The sequence below is a fragment of the Cololabis saira genome, chromosome 9 (genome assembly GCF_033807715.1).
Source record: "Cololabis saira isolate AMF1-May2022 chromosome 9, fColSai1.1, whole genome shotgun sequence".
Lineage (NCBI taxonomy): Eukaryota > Metazoa > Chordata > Actinopteri > Beloniformes > Belonidae > Cololabis > Cololabis saira.
The window spans coordinates 29,243,536-29,266,603 of NC_084595.1; the positions used below are offsets into that span (position 1 = coordinate 29,243,536).

General features: G+C 43.2%; 1 protein-coding gene across 1 annotated transcript in view; it reads left to right on the forward strand.

The window, feature by feature from the left end:
• Positions 1-330: 330 nt before the first annotated feature.
• The window catches only part of fam222aa (family with sequence similarity 222 member Aa), a 45,521-nt gene continuing 22,783 nt past the window's right edge, over positions 331-23,068 (forward strand). Inside the window, exon 1 of the mRNA XM_061729120.1 lies at positions 331-1,227. The gene's annotated coding sequence lies outside the window, so the exon portion shown is untranslated. The remainder of the gene's footprint in view (positions 1,228-23,068) is intronic.

The window sequence follows — 23,068 nt, forward strand, 5'->3', positions numbered from 1 at the left end:
TTGATTGATACTCTAGTTCAGTTCTGTGACTCGTAACCTTGCCATACCTTAGCTTCCACTGAATTGACGCCACTGAAAGAGTGATTAAAGATCTCAATCTGCATCCTGTCGCAGCAATTTATATCAAACATCTTTTCTTCTTCTGCGAATAAACAACGTGGTTTCAGACGCTTAGACGCCGAGCGTCTCTATGGTAACAGCCCCTCAATTACCGACGATTGGCCAACCCGTGGGAATGTTTGTATTCCCGCAGCGCAGCCATTGGTCGGTGGGCGGTCTGACGGGGCCGACAGGCTGCAGCGTTCCGGGTTATTGTCAGTCGCGGCAGCTCGGCACAAGGGCAGGATCGCGTCCCGGAGCTGCCCCAAGCAGATAGCGCTCTATTCATACGCTATTATTTCTTTTTTTGTGTGGTTTTATACCAAAGAGAGACTCTCTGAGCTTTTTGCTATCGGGGTACACCAGTCAACCTCGCCTGGAAATTTAAGTCTGAAACGGGAGAGCAACACATCTCGGAGAAGCTGCCGACACCGTGCACGGAGAAAGTGACAGACGGAGCAAGAGCCTGTTCACAGGGATTTTACGTCGCATCGCATTCAGTTTAGGATATTCCAGGCAGCTACTTTGAATTCTTTCAGGGTACCTTCACACATTATTGCCTAAATGTGTTAGGCTTTCTATATATTAACAATTGCATGGTACATTTCACACGGGGTCGTCTGGAGTGAGCAGGCGGACCCGTGCGTAACAGCGGGGGATTTTGGAATACTGCGTAACGCTCAGACGCTGAGTGTTTGAATCTGAGTTTTTGTATGTATTCATCTCTTGGAGATATATCTACAAGCGAAACGATCAACCGGGACCACTTACTTTGTTTCGGAGGCTAAAACGCTGAAAACCCGGAGCGCACTTGTGCGCAATCTTTCTGAGGACGTCTCTGAAATCGCCGACCTGCGCTCTCGCCCGCAACACAAACATTTATCTGGCAGTCGAAACAGCAAAAGCTTATTAACTTAGAATTAGATTGTTGGATCTAATTTGCAGGGTAACCTGTATATTTTTGTACGAGGATAAAGTTGATCAACATCGACCGAGCAGCAGCAGCTGGATTTTTGGGGGAAACAGAATGAATTCCTTTTAATTTGGCCGACAGAAGACTGAGGCAGATTGCTCAGTGAATGCTACAATCTGCATGGAGTTCTAGTCTGCACCAAGGAACAATTTATGGTAAATATATGTATATATTGTTTCTTTCTTCGCGTCTTGCTGATTTTGAATGTTTTGGGTCTGTTTTTGTTACCGTGAATATAGTTTCTGTGAATGCCTCGCTGAAACCTTTGGGATGGCAACTAAAGGGACGCAAGTAAAATGATAAATGTTTGCAAATACTACATTTTCCATGGATGCTGAGCCAGACATACAAGGATGCCTCAGATGTAAAGTCTTTGTTTCCATGCGTGACCCCCAACAAATGAAGTGCTGTAAAAAAAAAAAACGACTTGTTAGAGAGCTTCTGCCGAAATGGCTTTAGGAACTGCTTTGATGTGTAGTATTGGACTTTTCAAGTATGGGTAGCAATTAAGAGTGTTGTGGAGGGCAAATGCACCGCAGGCAGCACAGGGGTGTGCGGGCCCGGAGGGGCTGCGGCTCAGAGCAAGAGGTGCGACTGTCTCATTGGTGCGCCCTCGGGCGTCACTGAGTGTGGGGAGGGTGACTGTACTGTCTACTGGAATTAGTGCTTTTTCTCCCCTCTCTCTACCCCCGGAGTGTTAATGATGTACAATCTATTTTATAGTGTGTCTGTATAGTGTGACAGGCTTTTATCGAGGAACTCGTAAAAATCACGGAGATGTGTGCGTAAAACTGTAAAACTTTTCACTTTATGCTCGGCGACATGATGCTCTGTGCTGAGGTCTGCAGACAATTTGTCATTGTCCTGGGAATTCATGCTCCCCCCACACCTCAATCCCCCCCTGAAACCTTTAATGGAGCCAGCAGGGTTTGGTGATCATGAACATATCTGATATTCATCTTTAATATGAATGCGAGCTGGTTTAAAGTTTAGCCCGTTTCGACTCCTCTGAACTTTGAGCCTCTCGGGTTGCTGAGGTCGTTTTGTAATATTTAGCTCCATTGCTCACATTGCGTGGAGAGGAGCTTCACAGTATGCTGGCAGTGCTAGGGGAAACGGTGCATGCAGTATGTTTTATCATTAGAATACAATGGTCTTCAAAAAAAAACGATCTTCCTCGCAGGATTCAGTAATTCTCTGTCTAGCAACCCTGCAGATAGGCAGCTTGCTGAATGTAATATGGGCCCCAACAGCAGGGCATGCGCCCCCACAGTCAGGGCACCTGCCATAGAGCCTTCCTGGCTGTATTGAATAAAACATCCAGTGATGTATGAGGCAAGAGCTACACCCGAGGGGGCAGAACTGCCTCATTTACTTCTTCCACTCTGCGCCTATGACCTGCTGAGCAAATTGTGCTCATATTAGCTCTGTGGCTGCTCCTCACCTAAACAAATAGTCTTCCCAGCATAATGCTTGCCTTAACTCAACATGATGGTTGGACAAGGCAAGGGAGAAAGAAATGGCAGAAAAAAAGCTTTAATATCTAGGTCACTGAATCACCTTCTGGAGGTTGTAGATATTGTTTTCTCTCTTCGTTTTTCCTTTATGTTTTGTAGCTTGCTGACAGATCTCCCCTTCTTTGCAACACTGGACCGTCGAGTGTCCCACGGCAGTCCACTGCCATTCAACAATAAGATAAAGTGCTTTATAGATAAGAAAACCTTTTTTTCAACATCTAAAGTCAAAGCACTCACCATTTTCTTCTACTTTTCTTTACTTGCTAATGAAATTAAGAGCATTTGAATTACTGAAGTAAACTCAAACCTGCTGTGCTCATTAAGTTGGCAATATTTTTGCAGCACATTACCAAAAGTGATACGCTAAGAGTAGCCTGGCATTTCATCAATTTGTAACTCAAATTGCATATCACTTTGATTGATTGATGGCATTTGGGTTCCTTACTGTATTCTTTGCTTATTAAAGTGCCTGCCTGAAGTGAATAAGCGAGCTGCGCTCATGAATATCGTTAAAGTCACTGAAGTTTAATTTCCTGTGCTGTGTATTAATCTTTTTTAATCCCTGCATGGTTTGATTGTCTCAACACTTTCCCAGAGGCTGAAAAACTCATTTTGGCACTTAAGATAACTAAAAAGTAGATACAGATGTGTGTGTATGTGTGGGTATATGTTTGAGCAGGCATGCTTGTGTGTGCAGGTGGGAGACAGTTTTGTCCAAACTGGCATTTTCTTTATTACCGAAGTATATACATATTTAATTCAGTTACATTAAATCATATTATTAAGACTAATTTATTATACACATATTCCCTAAGATCATTTATTAACTTTAGATGAAAATGATCATTTTCTTTTCTTGTCAAAAAAAATATATGATTTCTTATATTTGTTGTCAAAAAAAAGAAGCACAAAGCTTCTTAGCAGGAAATATCGGACACTTAAAAGAAAAAGAAGCTTTTCTGTCAAAGCCGTGTCAACAGCAGCTCATTAGCTACGTGATCAAAGTGTTTTATATCTCGAAAAGTCTACAACAGCCCTTGTTTTAATTCCTTTTCATGTGCAGCCAAACAAAAGAGACGCGCCCTTTCTTGTGGTTTGCAATTTTACATGATTTGATATAGAGTCTTGCACATCAGTGCTCAGGATGTGGTAACAGCATGAAAAGAGGAACATGAAACAAAAGCATTACATGCAAATGATTGTAGGGAAGCAAACACAACCATCAGCCAGTCAATGAGAATGAACACAGGTGAAATAGATGCTCTGTTTCTAGCTGAGATGATGGTGCTGATGAGATGTGACAGGCAGGATTACGAAGAATTGTTCTAGTTGTGCTTTAGGAGTTAGTTATTGCAGGTGTGATACACTTTACGCTTGATGTTGTAGCTGTGTTGTGTAGCTGCTGATGAAAGTGCATGTCTTTGAAGTGAAAGGGAAACCACAGAATAACCCTTAAAGGCACCTGACCGGACACTGATTTCTGTGTTTAAAGATTTTATCAACCATATTAATTGTAGTCTGAATGGAAAAAAAACAAACCAACAAAAAAAAACAATTGATTTATAATCCTGACTGTGAAACTGAATGAAATCACAGTCAACATTACCTGTTACACCTCAATACAGTTTTTATTAAGCCTGTATCTCATAGAGTGTACAGATATCTTCCTTAATTTGACTGATTTGTTCTAAAAAATTGGTAGCGGTTTTGAATACAGTACAAGATTCTTCCTTTTAAGTAAGGACTCTTTATCTTTGAAATTCATAGGTGTCTTTTTTATTTCATTTGCAGTATATCGACACCAAAATGCACTGCAGGCATGTGATTGCATTCTTGCTGTCCTGCAGAGTTTCTGAAGGTTGATATACCGTATTTGTGTAGGCGTGTATGTGGCTCTCTGCCCATGACTCCACCGATGGTTTCCTGTTATATTGACCATAGTCAAAGGATTACCTGACCACTGCTCTGCTCATGAGACCTTGGCAGCTCTTCATCAGGGTTATCTGCAGCCAGTTAGCGCATGACAGACAGCAGCGTCCCTCTGACCTCCTCCTTCTCCTCCCCCCTCACCCCCTGTCAGGCTGAATGGAAGTCACGTCTCACCAGGCCTCGAGGTTAATGTATAGTCTTTCATTTGGAAAGGTTAGGGGCAGCTGGTCCATTTTACTTGACTAAAAACGCTCTTGTGCTTTTGAAATATAGTCAACAGGAACTGTGCAGTTTATATGTGGTTAATGAGTACACTGGTATGGAGAGGCTGAGTGCTGTGCAGTTTATAGCTTGCTCCATAACTCAGGCAGAAAAGTGAATGGAGGCATGCCCCTTCCAAAGAGTTCTTGGGGGAAGAAGGAGAATAAAGTAAATCTGACAAGCTCTCCAACAGCGAATTTGCTCTCCTTAAAAACAAAGCCGCTCTTGCCTTCCTCATGGTCACATTGATTTGTTCTGGGTGACAATGCAAGCTGCTGTGAAATCACCCCAGCGCCATTGATCTCAAGGAGAAGAGGACAGGGAATGAGAGCCTGGCGACAGAGAGCAACATGGGAAAATCCTCGGCGTGCCCTCTTCAACCTTAACCAGTAATAAAATGAAGGCCTTGGTTGCTATCAGATCAGGCTCTGCTGTACCTCTCCAGCCGCTGCTTTTTGGTCTAGTCTGCGCCTTGATTTGTTTTGGAGGCCCGCACATGCTGTTTGATTTGCTATTGTGCCTCACCATGTTTCACATTATCAGCTGAACTCTTTATTGCCACTGTTTTCCACGCCAGAAGCAAGGCTGTTTTTTATCTCATGCAGGCCTCTGATTAATCTCCCCCTCCATGCTGGTGTACTTTAATCTTGAATGGAAGATATCTGATTCTCCTCGGCTATTGAAGAAGATCAAACTTTAATGGAACAAGGAACTGCACATCATGCTAATCTCTATCTCCCTGCATTTTGCTTGACTGCTCTCCCTTGGGCTTCATAGCTTTCTGCAGAAGCAGGAAATACATCAGGCAGATAAGATGTTTTTTTTTTCTTCATGATTTGGTAATTTATTCCCGGTTAACAATTGCCACTACTTTACATCTCTGCTGTTTCAATACTTGGCTGAATGAAGAGGTGGTAAAAACAGAGGAAAGGATTGACACGTATAAATGGCTGTCCTGCGTAACTTAAACGTGATGTGGAACTCTTCCAGGAGCGTTAAGTGGGGCTTCTTCTCAGTCTCGACAGGCAAATGTGCCAGCCATCTCTGTAATTATTGACATGTGCGAGAAGGGGGCATGCATAGCCTCAGGAAATACGCGTCAGCTGCATGGATGCATCAAGGTTCAATGCTTTTGATTATACCGCAATCATTTCAGGAATTAGCTATTGACCACTGTTTTGTTCTTTCACTTTCTCCATATCACAGAATAATGGGACACATCATGCTGACCAGCATCCGGACTGCGACTTGCTCAATGCATTCTGTTGCAAATGGATAACACTTATGAGGTGTCACACCTCCCACAGACAGTTTGTGTCTGTAACAAAAAGGCTATTACCCAATTCTAAGGCGGTAGCTGTAAGGTAATGAAATTTCCACTGACTGGAGAAAACAATGTTGTCTGGTCTGGGCTGTAATTGCAGAAGCCACCTCACAATTTTCCGGAATTCAGCGTGAATGCAACACGATTTAATAAAACTCTGGAGATTTTTATCATTTATTGTCAACCCTGGCAGCTGCATCAACGAAAGTAAGCTGAGGCTTGCACAGATAAAACTCATTCAATTTACATGTTGAGTTTTAGCCAAGCTGGAGACCATTTACAATAGAGGATGAATATGACCCATAGGGAAATATTTATGTGTATGTATGGAAATAGTGCAGGTCAGCTTTATTGTTAATATAAAACCACCACTTCTTTCATCTAAATAGAGGAGCACTCTGGAATTTCCATCCTTTTCTCCGGTGTTATTCTTTGTGTCAGGATAGGGTACAAAATCCATGGGATATTAGGCCTTGAGGCCAAAGAGCTTCTCTGTGCCTGCTTCCACTCACATATAAAAACACAGGAACGTTGACATGAGGACATGTATGGACTCTCTCTCTCTCTCACACACGCACACACACTCCAACCCCTGTTTTATTACCTCCTGCCTGCTGCTGGAATTGCTTTCCTCCCTCGAGTGAGCCAGGCAAAGCCGGCTTTATTGTGTTAACCTATTTGTGTGTCAAGAGCGATTGCAGCGTTCTTTATCTCTGTTTGTATTCGGATGGGGAGACGGCAGAGGGAGTGAGGAAGAGGGAGGGAGAATGGGTGAGGGAGGGATGGAGGGAGGGGGGGGATATGGCAGGGGGGGCGGGGAGCACGGGAGCCAGGCGAGTCGCTGGTTTTTAGACGGATGGCCGGTCACCTCGCTCCACTCTGGAGGATAATGACTGGTTGCTTAGCAATGACCCACCCCCCACCCACTTCCACACTTGCATCCACAGTAATCACTTTTTTTTCCCTCTAAAAGATTTCATAAATAATTATAATGCGGCTTCTCATTTTATTTAGGAGAGTGGCATGAGGGTGGAGGATTGAATCTCTGTGGTGATGCTTATTAACCCCTTACTTTTGCTGAACGGAGAATTGTCGTGTGTGTGTGTGCGTGCGTGTGTGTGTGTGTGTCAGCAAGTGTTTATCTGCTCTGTTGGTGGACCAGGATTACTACGAGGCCAAAGCTATATTTCCTGCCAGATAACTGCAGCTGTACAACTTTTGACCTCTGTAATGCTGCAGGGGCAACATGATAATCGAAAAGAGACACAAACAAACACTCCCAGTCATATGTTGATGTTTTTTGATGCGTGACCGCAGCCCTGCAAGGGGCTGTTTCGTGTGAGCTCTTAGGTTTATTAACATTTTTATAGAGTTGAAGAAATTGCTGACCTTTTGTGGCATAATGAATAGCCGAGCTTGCTTAGGGACAAATGTGAGTTTTGGCATAAGTGACTGGCTTCAATCCAGGCTGTTTAACTTGTGATTTGCAGTGTGTTTGTTCAGCAGGTGACAACATTTAATATCGCTGAGTGTTTCCAACTTTTAAGCTCTTTTTTTTTTTCTTCTGTTCTGTCTTTTCAGTCTTAGTTTTTAGCGAGGACGCTTCCGTCTCAACCCTAATTTGGCCTATTCTCTCACAGGTTTTTATAATATTTTAGGTATAGTAAGAGAGGCTGAATAAAGGTAAAATATCTGACCGTGAACCCAATTTAAAATGCTTTTCATCCCCAGCAGCCACAGATGTTGGCACAAACTCCAGTCATTTTAATGCTCAGCCAATTATGCTATCTGCTTTTGAAAGTAGATTTTTTCCCCTTTCCCTTTTTTTTTTTATTAAGTAAAAAGATTAATTTAAAAATCCCTGTGAAGTTCATATAAAATTTTTACTTGTTTGTGATAAAAAGTCGTGGCTGCTCAAACAGGCCTTCTGGATCAAATTAAATGTTTTAACTTGTGTTCACCAGTTGGTGCATTTGGATAGACAAGTTACAATCCCAATTTGGAAAAAAATCTGTTTCATTATTGGACTTTCTTTAAAGAACATCAGTGATGTCTGATATTTGCCCATCTGTGCTCTCTCCCCATATCCTCTTTAGCGCTATCTTTCCTTATCCAGGCTCATGCACCATTGGTAAAACTGACAGCTTTGCACGTCCTGGGAACTTCATACGGATAAAATAAGCATACCTCGCCCCCCCTCCCTCCCCCATTTCCGTGGCATGCTTCTGTGGCTGCGTCTATAGGAACAGCTGTCCAGCTGTCACGGCAGCCAGCCAGTCAGTCGCTCTCCAAGGCAACATCTGTAGAGACTGAATGCGTGAGGGCAGCCTGCCGTTCTCTGCTCGTCCCCAAAGACCGTGGAAGTATGTCAGGCCTTTTGGTAACACATTACCAATGACCACTTCAACCATATCGCTGGCTTTTGATTATGATCGGCTCCTTGAACTTAATTTGCTCCTATGCCAGTAAGCACCACTAGGCATCAGACTGCTTTTTATGTTGTCGCAACAGTTCTTACAAAAAAAAAAAAACAGTTGACTGTGTAACCAAAAAAAACACAACAACAAAAAACCCCCCACAACTCATTATCGTATCCATTAATAGTCATCTACCTCTGCGTGGATGTGCTTCTATGTGCGCACATGTGTGTATGTGTGAACAAAATCCCAGCGAGCAAGGTGCAATGGCCTGGAACTGACGAGAACCCACTGGGAGAGTCTTGCCTTGATGTAGCCCCCCCCTCTCTCTCGCTCCCCCTCCCTGCCATCCTTCTCCTCCTGGCAGCGTAGCGATGGTGAGACGGGCGGCGGGGGGCACAGAGCCATGTGAGCGGGGAGATGAGCAGAGCTGCGGCCCCCTCTGTCAGCCACAAACCAGGATCAGGGAGATCGCATGGGACTCTCTCCTGGGAAAGAGCAAAGGGAAGAGGGGAGGGGGGGAAGCAGCTGTTTAGTGTTTTTCTCTCCCTTCCTTGGCAGCTCGCTCATGTGCTCAGTTGTCATCTTCTCTGTGCCTGTCGTTAACTTCTGTCATTCATTTTATAAAAAAGATTTTACGGGGGCATTTTTTAACATTCATTTTATGACAGTAGAGCATGCTAGACAGAAAATGTGAAGGGACATAGAGGGAAATGACATGCAGCAGAGGTGCCCCGGCTGAGAGCAGAGCCTTGGAAGTTGTCAGAGATCCCTGGGCGCTCTGTTATCATGCTCTCCTGATGGCTTTCTCTTTAATGGAGGAAATGTTTAGAGTAAACATGAATGACATAAAAATATGCTCTCTGAAAATGTTATAATCCTTCCTAGACCTCTGCATTGCTTTTTTTTTTTTAGGAAACTATTTAAGTACTTGATTTCTTCATCAGTCCTCTTGATAACCGAGGGCCTCTTAGGCATACTGTGGCTCTCCCCACAGACAGCTGCAGAGTCATACAGGCTGTGGGCGAAGTTTGATGGATCCTGTTTACTGGAGCTGAGAGAATGGCTGGGTATCTCAAATTAAGTGTCACTTAAAGCTTGTCTTTTAGTCAGCTTTCCATTTTGTTCCCCCATCTCTCATGGCAGGGCTGCAATGCCAATTGTAACAGGGATTGAGAGGGAGACATTTGGTGATTACACATTCTGTCATGATTAAGGGACGACGCCTGCAACTAATGCAAAACCAAATTCCATATGCCTGCAGTGAAATCCCTGCACACACAGTCACTTTCAGACAGCCCCTGTCCTGTTGACAGCAAAATCGCCTGCTCGTGACTTATCGTTTTATCATTTAAATTTACCCCATTGATGCTTGCTGCCGTGATTGACGGCTGGGCTGGAAAGTCACAGCTACCTCAATTGAGCTGCGGCAGCCAGTTGGTAACCGTGACAATGGTTTCTCCTCCTGGTCTTGTTTTCAAAAGTTTTCTGCTGTCACAGAGACCTCACTGATTGCATCTTTGCCAAGACAGCCTCTGATTAATCTTTTAAATAAGGGCCACCGCCCAATAGTATTGTTCCCAGAGAACCAAGAGAACCTTGTGAGAGCACACTGAAAGGAAACGGGCACAGCCGGGGTTAAATCTGTCTCATTGTGGCAGGAAAGCCGAACCTGCTCAAAACCAACAATATTAGAAATGTTGCTGTAGACGGAGGTGTTTTTGAGGTCTGGGCATTACTATACTGATAACTCTGTGGGCATGATGTCCGATTCTCTCAGCTTTCCTCTCTAGGTACCCTCTGTGCTTTCATCGGCATTGTGGTACTCTGAATTAAAGCCCCAGTGTTTGTGGCTGTTTTCTTTTTTCTATGCGCTTATTGATCCAGTTCAGTATGGTGGAAATAAGCTTTATGTTTTTTTTTGTTAGTTTGTTTTTTCTTTGCGTCTGGGCTCGTAGAAAAACACCAGCATATTTATAAAATAGTAAACCACTTCTACATTCTGATGTGATCTAGTGAGGACAGAGCAAAACTCCCTCCTCCACTTCACAAACTGCTTGTTTAAAGAATTCAGAGACATGATTGACATAAGGTTGTCCTTGCATAAAATGTTTGATAAAATCTATTCCATCTCAATCTTAAAAAGCCTTCCTCTGCTGTGATTTCATGGACTAGGCTTTTATGTTTAATTAGGTGTGATTTGTGAACATTTCCAGGGTGGTAGGAAGTCTTTTTGTGAGTCTCTACTTTCTTGTCAAGTGGTTGTTAATGGAGAATTGCTGCAAGGCTTCTGACACCCTCTGCTTTGTAATGAATGCCTTCCTGTGCAAAATAGCCCCATAAACCAAACCTCTCAAGAATGAGGAACACGTGGCAGCAGTATTTGGCATCCCAGCTGCAGGAATGATAATGCCATATGAGATTCCTGATATTGCGGGAACAGTGCAGACCTTCATCATGCCCTGTCTCCTCTCTGGCCGTGGAAGCTCAGTGAGAGAAGGCAACTTATGACTAATTGACTCCCAGGTCAGAGCCACGTGATGGCAAGACTCTCGGTCAATGAAAATGGATATACTTTCACTCTTGAGTGAGCTACGACTGCTTTGTTATCATCTATGCAGTCATGGTCCGGTGCATAGCTATTCATGCTCCAGAGTTGCTTTCCCAGTTTGAAACCACACAAAAAAACTATTTATTAGTAATAAAATCAGGGCAGTTTCATATTATAGTTACAGTAGTATTGGCTGTTGTTTTTTCCCTCTGATTTTGCATGAAATTTAAGGGAAATATTGAACATGAAGAAGTTTTTTGTGCTTTTAAAAAATATTGCAGCCTAGTTTTGAAATACTTGACAGCAGTTTAAATGCCAGTATTTTATTTAAAAAAAATTGTCCTAAGGGCAGTTCACCTGTGTCATAATATATCCCATTGCGTGTCATTGCACAGCCTTTTTTATTTAGCTGCCATGAAGTTCTTTGTGTGTATCCTTTTGTGCACAAAGCCGAGTGAGTATCTGTACCAGTTGTTCTTTGAAATGTGTCTTTAACTGTGAGACTGTCTTCTCTCTGGATGTGCAAAAGTGTGTGCACTGGTGTGTCTTTTTATGTGTGCGTTATGAGCATTAAACACAAACACTGCTGTCCCAGATTCACACAACAATACAAGCGACCCCCTCCAACGCTGCCACCACCACCTGATTCTAATACACGGCAACCAGCTTGAGAGCCACGAGCCTCTGAATAAGGGATTCTCAGTTCCTCTGGTTTCAAAGTGCTCACATAGCTTGACTGTGTCAAAGCATGCCCCTCCTCCCTGACCCCCTCCTCCAGGAGACAGCACTCTTGACCTGCTGCCCTATTGTTTCCAGCGGGGATGGATGGGGAGCCGCCTCTGCTGGTGCAATCCTTCACTCAATAGCCGCTCCATCTGTTGACTGCGTGACTCTGGGTTACAAGCGGGGATTTTGCTCCGTCTGTGCGGGGTGTGAAAGGAGCTATCTCAGGGGGCTTTCTCAATAGGGTTTTAAAACTGCGCTAGAAGGGTGTTGTGATGCCTCTCACACCCCACCCTCTACCCACCGTCGGCCCAACACAGCCGGCTGGGTGTGCGCAGGATGAGAGGCCTCCATTGTGCTTGTTCACAGGCCCCCAGGCAACAGGGTCACCTTGTCCCCAAACAAATGCTGCCCTCACTGGAACTGTTGGCACTGCGTGTCTGTTTGCAAGAGTGTGTGTCTATGTGCTCGCATGTTAAGGGGGAGTGGGTATTTGAGTATAAGAATGCATCATCAGGAAAAGGGCAGATGTCTTGCCTCTGAGGACATTTATCTAAAATCTCTGCCTTTCACGGGAACTATTCACTGAAAGCTGTCTATGTTAAGCATTCAAAGGACATCACAGACACAGAGACACTGAGCTCCTTCTAAGGTGAAATATATTTATACAAATCTACATGTATGATCCAAATTGCATGCTCAGTATTGAAAAAAAATCTCATTAATTTAAGTTTAATTTGTCCTCATTAATTGAGGGTTTTAACCGACAAAAAAAACAAATCCGTGGCTCGTTTAACAGGTGGTTCACATTCACATTTTAAAAATCTACCGTCTGGCACACATTTGTGCTGAGGTCTTCTGTCTACGTGTGTGGGAGATAATATTTGGCATTTCTGCCCTCTGGAATCCTTTTGTTTCTCCTGAATAAAATTTCCATAGACTAAATTGGAATGCCTTTGTTTTGAAATACGCATTTTTTTCTATGCATTTTTTAAAATGCCATTTAGTAACAAACAGAAGGGGGATATTCACAATATCTAGGCCTCTAACATCTAATAAGGGGTCCTACTCTTGCCATGAGCTCAGCCCAAAGAGGAACCATCATGCACCTTCTTCCTTGGTTTCCTGTTTCCTTTATCACAAAGCTGCAGCACCAGCTTCATCACTTGGGCCTGAGTCCGTCACATGTCACAGGATGTCCTCAACATACCTTTACATCAGTTAAGATCACTAAAGTAGCAGAATTGCTCTCGCTGTGCCTTCTGCACATGCGTCCCCTCCCCTTTTGTCTCCTCAGGTTATGGGAACACAAAGTGAGCATGAGACAGAGGACCGGGTTTCAAGGCTCAGAAACCCCACAGCAGATGAGACAGACTTGAAGGAGGAGGGGGTTGTTGAGTAGAATGAGCGGTGCTAGAAAACTGCAGTGACAGCAGAATGAATAAATTGAAAAATTCTCTCATTGTAAATTGTCTATCGCTCGTGACAAACGATCTGATAGGCGAGCGGCCCGGGTTTCCAGCGCATCCATCCCAATAGAGCTGTGAATAACTGGTCTATCTTCACACTGCTTAGCACTGGCCCCACACTTAATAATTCATGCAGTGTGAAATATTTTCCCCACTACAGATATGCCAAAGAGCTGCTGCCAGCAGGCGGGGGCGGTGAGGAAGGTGTCCCTGTGGTGCTAATTTGGGGGATGGTGACGTGCATAGATTTCTAAGGGGGCTTTAGTTTTGAAAAGATGCCTCGGACTCATTTGCTCTCCTGTACGCTGTCTGTTATTGGAAAGAGCTGAGCAAGAGATGCAGAGTGTGAGAAAGTGCAGATGACATTTAACTCACGGCTGATCTGCCTGGAACAGTGTGGGGAGATGCACTCCCATTAAAGCAGGCCGGACACACTTATCTGTGACTGTGGGGACAAAGTGAGGCTGTAACCAGCTAAGTAGTTTTTGCTGTTTGCCCTGCTGAGTGTTGTGATCGCAGTTGAAATCAGGGGTAGCAGGTGTCCGTGGGCACCTGTTTAAGGCCCCCTGTTTCCATCAGCGGACTCCTCCTGCCTCAGGCTCCTTCAGGAGTTCAGCAGCCAAAAGCAACTCTCACGTTTTCTGACCTCATTGTCCCCTTCATCTGGAGCTCACACCGACCAAAGCTATAAAGGCTCCTCTTGCACACGAGTGTATGAGCCTGAGCAGATGTGCTTGAATGTGGCAGTGTCATATTGCCATGAGTGTGTGTGTGTGTGTTTTTTTGTGACTCGTTCTGCAGCTCAGTCCTGTACAAACTGGGTTTTTATGGTTCGCATTCAGAGCCTGATACCAATTATGCAAACTATTAAAAATTTAAGGAGGACAGTCTTTTATAATTTAATCCTAAAGTAATAGATTCTATTAAAAATGCATGAGAGGAGCTTTATAGATGGAGCTAGAATTAGTGTCTATCAAAGACTCCAGTCAAGGATGCAGGGGGAATGGGCAGCAGGAGTGGCGGTATTGCCCCATTCAAATGGGATATGATTACCATAGAGCAGCAGTCCCTCAGAGCTGAAGCACAGCTCGCTGGCCACTGTGATCACGAACAGGAGTCTTCTCAGAGGAAGATCTTTCCTTTCCTGGTGAAATGAAACTCGCTTTGGGTTTTCTGATATAACTTTCACAAATAGGATTTGAAGTGATGTGCGATTTGTTGCAGCTTAAACCACTCTGTCACTGAAATGTTCTTTTGTCGTCTTGGGTTTCTCTTCCCTGATGTTTCAGTTGAGATTGTTTCTTGTCCTTGCTGAAAGCATGTAGGTGTTCAAGCATGAAAACAGGAAGCCTGCACTGTTGTAACTTAATGGCTTATGCTGCAAGCGGGAGGCAGACCTTTTACTGGCCTCAGTACTCCTTTGGTTTAACCTACAGGGCTTCCTGGGCAGATCTAAATTTCCACAATATGTGTGCTACCTCTAATAAAGCAACCTTATCTGCACTGTTTAACTTTGTAGGGGTACAAAGTTTTTCTGCATCAGCACTCTCAAGGAGGACAGGTAACTGAATTTACTTTGTTGTGGTATTTGCTTCACTTATTGCAGGTTGAGAATGGGGATGAGTCAGATGCCAGACGAAAATATTGTGAAATGGTTCTGTGGTTATTAATGTGGTGCAAGAAGTGGATTTAAAAAGCCAATAAAAATTGGAATCTTCATGAAGCTTATATGGATTTTAAGTTCTGCCTCAGAGGTAAATTCCTTGGCTTTTTTGATGTAATGGCTGCCTGTTTATGGAATAAATCCTGTTGGCTTAATCGATCATCTCCATGGAAAGGTCAAGTGGAGAAGCTCTGGTGTTTGAAGTGCTTATCCGGTGGAGGAGTGCCAGAAATGTGACACCTTCTTATGAGTGGGCGGTGGCGGGCAGATTAGTGACGGACAGGGTGGCCCAGGGGGATGATTTAGGGAGATTCAGCTCTAAATACTCTGTGCATATCAGAGAGGGAGAAACTATAAGCTGCCTTCCTCCAATCCGTATTTTCAACAGAAAAGCACATTAGTAGATTAGAAAGAAAATTTCCCAAAAGAAATTAAATATATCAAAACAAGGGAGTTTACAGCTGGGGCTGAGATTTGAACAAAACTTTGGATTTCCTACCCTTTTGTTCGGCCTATATGTTTGATGTTGCTATAAGTTACCAGTTGGTCTCATCCCTCTGCTGTCTAATCTAATCTGGGTAGGGTGGCTGTGGGCAGCATCTGTGCTCAGAGTTGAAATAAGGCTTTCTCTTTGCCTAATCCTCTATCCAGGGATCACTCAGTAGGGTGAAGACAATTACCAGCCTGCTTTCTCATGCTAATGGAATCTCTAACTAGATCTTACCGTAAGAGGAAAAAATAGATGAAAGAGGAAGAGAAGCGGGGACAATGGTGCAGAAAGATGACCCAACTAAAATGGGTTTTTAGATTACCATTTAATTATTGATGGAGACCCAGTTGTAAGGCCTAAGGTCAGGATTTGGAGAGCATTTCATAAGAAAAGAGATGGATTATGAACTTATTTTGGTGTGTGTTGGGGACAAGGGAGTTGCTGAGACAGGGCCGATGTCACCGGCATATCAGCAGCTGTGTGCCAGGTAGCCTGCCTTTCACCTTTTTATCACCTGCCTCCAGCAAGGTGTCTGGAGTGGTTTTAAATTGCATTAATATGCAGGAATTTATAGATTGCCTCCCTTGGCATTTCTGCAGGGAGGGGAAGAGAGTATTACAGTCTCCATCTGCACTAATTACTGGGTCTTGGCAGTGTTACCTGTCTCTTGTGAAGGACAAACCAAAGAACCAAGTTGTAACGCACACACACACACACACACACACAAACACACACAGCTAAAGGAGCTCATCTGCCAGGGAGTCCTCAAGAAGAGAGATGCCTCTGAGGCCTTTTTACCCTGATATGTTTGATGCCCCCACTGCCATAAAAACTCTATGCCAACAACATCAATAAACTCAATTACTTTGTCCAGCTCCCCTCATCTAGAGCCAGATCTTGCACTGAAATTCAGTGATGGTCGCATGTATTTCACTTTATCAGAATATGCCTCTTTATAGAGCAGAAAATTCATCTTAACAGATGCACCAAAGGCTTTGGTTTCCTTGAAGGGCAGCTTTGAAACCTGGAACAGAGACAACAAGTTCTAGGTCTACCAAATAAATCAGAGCAGGAAAATGTATCAAAAATCCTTGAGAGGGAGGAGATAATCAGTCTGGACATACAGTAAACTGTAATTTCCACGAAGAGCTCACTTATTAATTCACTTTGTGAATGATCAAACTCACTGAAGGCAACACCAACCTCTCACCATGGAAAGCATCTAACTTTTTCAACCTTTAAAACCTTTTAGGCCAATCCTTGAGCCGACAGTTCACCTGTGAAAGGAGCACCAAAGTTCAGTGCTTTAACTCTGTGTTTGCACTCACAGCCAGGTTGCCAGTTTTTCTGCACTGAACTCGCTTGCAGTAATTCATCAGCCCGCTGTGGGATTTCTCAGGTTTCCGAGTTTGTCTGTCAACTTGTCAGAAAGAGTCCTTGAATCACTGTGGCATAAACATTTGCTGATGTTTGTGCCATCTGTGCCTTTAGCCAGCAGGTTATTATCAACCGCAGGCTCACCTCCCGCTCTGTCCAACTGGATATCCGTTGCTGGCATGGCCAGGGCCGGCTCCTGGAGGGAGAAGGAGTGTAACGGTAAAGGGAGAATGCTGAGTCTCAGTGATGGAGACTGCAGTGAGGAGAATATTTGAGGAGAAAATCCCAGCTAGCTTAGCTGTGAGCACTTGTGTCATCCTCTCTTTTTAGTCTTCAATATCCAGCTGAGAAAAAAAGTGGCTTTGCCACACTTAAGATATATCAAATGAGATCAGTGTCAACAACTCAATAGTGCACTATTTGATTGCCTTTTAGGCTTCATGACACATTAACGTTATGCATGACTGACTATTGGATCTGTGACATCCTCCAGTGAAAGACTCTGAGTTGTTGGCGAACTGTGGGAATTGGGGTCACCTAAGGCCCTGCAAGGAACGATGTTTAGACTCAGCCTTCGGCAACTGAAAGGAAAATTACATTGTTTGAATTTAATTATATTTCATTGATTTATTGAACACCCATTAATAAGCACAAGTTTCAAGGCGAGAGCATTTCTCTTTCTTCCCTTCTTCTCTGTCGCCTGCTCACTCCATTTCATCATAAATTGACTAAGCCTTTCTTTGAAGTTCAGGAACCAAGCTTAGAAATGACAGTACAATAAACAATGGACAAAAAAAAGACAATGAATGCTTCTGAATATTCAAGTGAACTACTATAGGATGGGTATGGGTGGGGGGGGTGGGGCTGTTGTTTTATTGTTGTTGCGTTAAGCCATGAATGGACCTGTCGGGGACAATAAAGGATTGTGTCACGTCGGGATAAGAAATTTTGCTATATCAACAATGCTTTACAAATGGTGTGTAATAAGGTTTACAGGGGAAAATATAAATCCCAGCGTGAAAACCACAAAGCATGGCTCGTTTCTCACATCTGGGTGAAGTTAGTGTGGAGGACTGGCGATTTATGTTGGAAGATCGACATAGTGAGGCTGAATCTGTACCAAAAACTGCTGGAGAAATCAGTTTTGTTCCTTGTACTTTTAATGATCTGTTTGTAGTTTTGATGTAGCTTCTTGTTCTGGTGTATAGCTAATAAGATGTTCAGTGAGTTCCACATTTGTTCAGTTGGTTGCAATGTCGTGCAAAGTTTAGTTTACGACCAAAGCATTTACCCTTTAAAACAATACAACAAAGGCAGTAAGAGCAGAGGAGGATGCGTTACCGCTCTGGGTTGTTTGACAATGTTTAACAAGGTCAATGTCCCCTCGCTGCCATAAGCAGAAGACTCAGTCATGTTGGAGGGGCACCTTGCTGGAAATGAAGAAAGTGGAGTCTGGCCAGTATGGGATCAGATCACACATGATATTCTGGACCAAACACCTTTCAGTTTTTTTCTAGTAAGACTACAATGCTTCTATACTTTTGATTTCAAAGCTATAAATGTAAACATTCAAATGTGATTGGCATTTCATAATGTTTGTTCCCATTTTGCCCTGTTTTAGTTTTATAGAAGAATAGATCAAGATTTGAACAACACTGACAATCAGATTTTTAAAAGTGGTCAGTAGGGATGGGCGGTATGGACTAAAAAATGTATCACGATAATTTCTGGCATTTATCCCGATAACGATAAAAATGACGATTAAAAAAAATACCAATTCAACTCCACCTTTATAACTATAAATCTATCTCGCTCTCAGATCCGCCATGTTTGTTACACAAAAACATCATCAACGGGAATTTATCCTTCTTTCTTTCTTTCTTTCTTTCTTTCTTTCTTTCTTTCTTTCTTTCTTTCTTTCAGGCTCATTTCCTTCCTTCCTTCCTTCCTTCCTTCCTTCCTTCCTTCCTTCCTTCCTTCCTTCCTTCCTTCCTTCCTTCCTTCCTTCCTTCCTTCCTTCCTTCACGTACGTTGTGCGTGGATTTAACGCAGAACCATAAATCAGCTTTCCACAAAAACGTCATCAACAGGAATTTATCATTTTTACCGCGAGATGACAAATTCTTACCTCAGCAGGAGTTATCAAAGCCTCTGTCAGAAGCCAAAACAGTAGACGTGACAAACGAGTCATGAACGAGCATCCGGACACTGTCAAGTGGCTCACTGGTGCTTCAGGGACTTGAATGAAAATGTCACACGTGTTTGACCAACATGAATGTCAGCTGGATCAGGCTTAGCTTATGATAACACCTGTTCTGGTCATCACCGTGAAAAAAGATGTATCTCAAGACTTTATTTTCAGTAATGCCTTGGTAATTCCCACCAAAAGCTGCTGGTGTAATTCTTCAGAGAACTGCCACATGCATTGTTTCCTGGCTTGAGTCGTCACACTTCACACCGTAGCAGAGCTTGTTAAGAATGGCAGAGGCAGAAGCAGGTGTAAAAAGAGAGCGGAGCTCTGAGAGCTGCCCTGCCGGCGCTGATCCAGCCTCTGTCATCAAAACACACATTGAAACCAGCAAATAACTTGATCCTAACTAGAACAATCTGAATACTTGTATCAGAAATTGTTTTAACGGCTCTAACCAGAGGTAGTGAAGACACTGAGACCAACTGTGAGTTTCAACTTTACATTTAACTTCAGGTAGAGAATAGACTTCACCCTCAGTTCTAATTGCTTTACAATCTATCATCTCAAAGCTGGTTTGTATACATACTTTCATAGTTTCTGGACCTCTGCCTTTTATTGCCTTTTATTGTGGTTTGTTTTAAATTTAGAGCCTTAGTCATTCGCTGCTTTATGATCTTTTTCTTTCCCCTATTAGTGACACCTATGGTAGCACAGAGATGCAGTTGTTGGCTGTGAAGTCAATTAGTCTGCATTGCTATTACAGGGTTGACATTAGTCTAGGCATGCGTGTTTTGATTAGAGATGACAGACAACTCACTGCTGTTGGACTGCCAGACATTCTTCACCCTTCATCCCGTGGGTGAAACTATTGAAGCTGACTGGAATATGGAAAGCTAGTTGCTAAGTTTTCTTTTTTTTTCTTTTTTTTTTGTTTGTTTTTTTTTTCAAAATGCCCTTCATCTGCTGAGAGACCTCTTATAAATAGTTCTGCTCGACATGGGCTGTATAAGCCCCAATAACAGTGACATGCTACATCACATATATAAGAGTCCGCTGCCAATATGTTACACCAACACTGTATATCATGGCAATAATGCTCAAACTGTGGGCTTTTACACACAATGGCCTTTTGTTGTGCTGGTTATTTATTGTGCTGGTGTGAGGTTGTGCAGAGCTGGTGGGTGATTGCATCCAGGGGCTTGTATTGTTAGGGAATCAGTGGCTCTTGTTTGTGGAGCTGGGAGGGTTTGTTAACAATGCCTTTTTTATGTCCCAGAGTGCGTGCCTGTCGGCAAACGTCCCCTCAGAATTTTTTGTTTGTGTGCAGTTTTGTTGTTGACGCATGTGTGTTTATGCATACATGTGGATCAGGGTCAGTGAACATAACCTCTCATTTTGTGCCATGTCCAAATACACCAGTTTTAATATCAGGCATATGTGAGCATTAGTGTGTGGGTGTTTAGAATATACAGTCTGAGTGCAAATTATTTAGTGCTGGTGTGTGGAAAGCGCCGAGCCGAAAGGGGTTTACTGCCAGTCCTTCCTAATGGAGCCTTTCACTCTCCTTCCATTCATGTGACAGTATGGTGACGGAGAAAGGGGAGCCAGGGATTAGCGGGGTAGAGGCAGTGCCTTGTTAAAGAAAAAGAAAGGGTTTGAGTGTGTCGATTGGATTAACTTGTTTGGGCTTATTAAGAGGGGAGACTCAGTAGCTTGTTAAAAGCACTGCATGGGGCGTCCCATAGTGGGATGGTGGGGTCACCATTCTTTTTGGATGAAACACCGCCTTCATGTGTTGGAGGAGCCTGTTTGACACTAGCATAGGAAGTTTTACAAAAAATGAAAATGAATAAAATAAGTTTAGAAGAATATTGATTTGTCCTGATATGATCTTTAATTACAACATTCATGAATGTCGCTATTGATTTTTTTGTCCATGAAGCTTGTGCTTGTGGCAAACAGCTACCATATAGCTGGATCAGGTAAAAAGAAGTCCACTTTCATGTATTACAAAGCCAAACTCTCACTAACAGCACCTTGCTTTGCCTTCAGAGGGGATTGGTGTCATCTGCTTTGAGTCTGGTGTCAAATGAGCCCAGTAGTCAAAAATAATAACATATTTTTTTATCTAAAAGTCCAGCTTGTGTCAGTCACAATTTGTGAAGTACAAATCAAATCCTTCCAGTTGTTCTGCACAGTTGTCCCTGCCAGCAGTAATTTAAATGGATGGCACCAGGTCACTGGAAGTAACCACAATGGTTTTCTTATAAGAATAAAAGCCAAATAAACAATTTCCGAGCGCAAATAGCGCTACAGTTGTGTTTCCTATATAAAACTCTGGACAGCTGGCATTTTTCTTTTAACCGGGGCCTTATATACATTTTAAGCCTTTAAAGGTTTTACATCAAAGATGCTCACAGTAAAAAGTTCTGAGGTTTAATAGCCATCCATGAGTATCAGCTGCCTCACTGTGTCTTTCACCTGAAACATATAGCCCAATACACACACACACTGTTTATTCACCCATGACCACCCTGTTGCAGCCCGCACTTGGCTGGATGCTTATCTGAGCAGACAGCTATGGGCACGGGGAGCCATCTCCTCTGATCTCCTCTGCAGTTTAAGAACCTTTTAACTAAGAAATAGCCCTCCGCCATGCCCACTGCCTCTTGATTCCGGCTTATTCCCTCATCTCACGGGACTGATCTTCCGCCCCCATTGCAAACCCTGCAGCAGTGTTAGCAGAACAGCAAAGAGCCGATAGACATCCTGGCTTTTGAGATATCCCTGCTCTGGTGTAATAGGAGACCTGTGAGTGGATTTGATGAGTGAGTGAAGTGCAGGTGGTGTTTTGAGCAGCATGTAGGGCAGTGAGCATGAGTGCTCGCACACACATACCCCAGCACCTTCACAGAGATTGACCTCGTCAAGACAGGCTGTTTTCAGGGGCAGCTGGGTGATGGGTCACAGGCTTTTGGTTTCAGAGATAATTTCCTGCCACTGATAGACATCTGCTAAGTAGCACAATGACCTAATATGAGAAGATGAGGGGAAAGGGGGACATGACAAACAAGCAGGATACTTGTTCCTTTTGCCTCTCTCTTAAAGGCAATAATAAGAGAAAATTGGTTCCTGAAATTGAATTGAAAAAAAGAAAAAAAGCAGATCTCTTTCAGCGAAGCATAATGCCTCCGAATACATTTGGTGAGCAGCAAATGGAGAAAAATAGAGGGTAGTTACACGATTGTCTTTCATTACTGAGAGGGAAAAACTGCCGCGGTATTCCCCGTTAAGACAGCTTTTAGTCTCAATCTACACCACGTGTCCACTTCCCCTCTCTTAAACCACTATCTTTGAACAAATGGACTGTGAGGATGGGCTCGTTGTGAAATTAGTACCCTCACAGAGAGAACACAGAAAAGGATTATGTGAATAGCCAGTAATGAGCTCAAAGTGCCAGTGTGTTTGGGCCAGGCCTCCCCGTGTGTGAGAGGAAATGGCACTGCAAGCAACCTTTTTTTTTTCTTTTTCTTTTTCTCCTTTTTTTCCTGTTAGGTTGAGCACCTGGCGAGACATAGAGTGGTCCCTCTCTTCCATCTGCAATGTCAGTGTGTGTGTTTGTGTGTGAGCATGTGTTAGTGAAAGGGAGAGCGACTGAACTGTGGACTGTGGAGATTTAATTTACTTCTTTTTATGAGGAAGATGCATTTTTAGTGCTTTTCGCACTGTCAGGTCTGTGCTAAAAGTGTTGTTTTGTGCTGCTTGTGACAGGATTTAGAAATACTCATGTGACTTTTGTTAAGTGCATTGTACAAGCCTGAGGGTATGAGGTCAAGTGTAATGTTTTGGGGAAAAAAATCTGTTTTATGAAAAAAGGCTTTTTTATTTGGGAAAGGGTGAATTATTTGTAAGCTTGATGCATTTCTGTAACATCTGCTCTTCATCTTTAACTAATTTTACCCAGAAAAGTGATTATAGGGTCAGAGGATATGCTTGCCTACCATATTTGCTTCCTGCATTTGTACATCAGTCATAGGAAGAGCTAAATGTTGCTTGTAATTTTAAATCCTCCAATCTAGTTTCT